Genomic DNA, 1,166 nt, shown 5'->3' on the forward strand with positions numbered 1-1,166 from the left:
CTTTTGGAAGAGATACAATATCTACAAGACTGTACAGAACATAGCAGCAGCATGGAATGATGTACAGAGCATGGCTATGAATGGTGTATGGAAGAAGCTATGCCCACAATTCGTGAATGAATTTAAGAGGTTTTACATTGGGCCTCACCGAGGCGATGACTACTGACCGAGACCTTTGGAAATGTGCTGTGCGTGAGAAGACCCGGCAAGCCAAGTAAGATCGTTGCAAGTGCCCCTGGACTGGTTCTTGTGCGGGTGGCACATGAGATGCACCATTTTGAGCGTGGCCGTTGCCAGTACCGCCTGACTGGCTCCTGTAGGATTTTCGAGCGAGATCGTTGCCAGTGCCCCTGGACTGGCTTGTGAGGGTGGCACATAAAAGACACCTTTTCGAGCGTGGCCGTTTTCGTGCAGGTGACACGTAAAAGCACCCACTACACTCTCTGAGTGGTTGGCGTTAGGAAGGGCATCCAGCTGTAGAAACTCTGCCAAATCAGACTGGAGCCTGGTGTTGCCATCCGGTTTCACCAGTCCTCAGTCAAATCGTCCAACCCATGCTAGCATGGAAAGCGGACGTTAAACGATGATGATGATGATGATGATGATAATGTAGCCATCAACAAAACATTGGTGAATACAAACAAAGAACTGGAAATGGATTTGGAGGAGGGGGATTTCACAGATTTATTTGAAAAAGACAAGCAGCCCCTGACAAATGAGGATTTGATAGAGCTTCAGGAGCAGCAAAATAAAGAAGAAGAGGAAGTCGAATCTGAGCCATGTCACTTTACTATTAAGAAAATGTAGCAATCATTTGCATATATCAGAAAAGGTCTTTCTATGTTCGAGATATGAATCCAAATGCCCAATGTTTTTCCAAGATTATGGGGGCTTATTATGCTCCTTATAATGTTATCCTTGAAGAAAAGAAGAAGACAGTTCAAGGGACTTTCAACTGTTCTTTTAAGCGCATTGAACAACAAAAACAGCCAAAGTCAGCTGTTGATGTTGACAATCCACAGTCATCTACATCTACAATGTAAACCACCAAATTGTATGTACATATTGGTACATTTAAAATAATTTAGTATTTTTTTACTATTGCAAAATAATAATTATTACCGAATTTTTTTTTAAGCTTAAAAAAAGGCTTTTATTTTACCAAG

Source organism: Octopus bimaculoides, chromosome 2 (assembly GCF_001194135.2).
Source record: "Octopus bimaculoides isolate UCB-OBI-ISO-001 chromosome 2, ASM119413v2, whole genome shotgun sequence".
Classification (NCBI taxonomy): domain Eukaryota; kingdom Metazoa; phylum Mollusca; class Cephalopoda; order Octopoda; family Octopodidae; genus Octopus; species Octopus bimaculoides.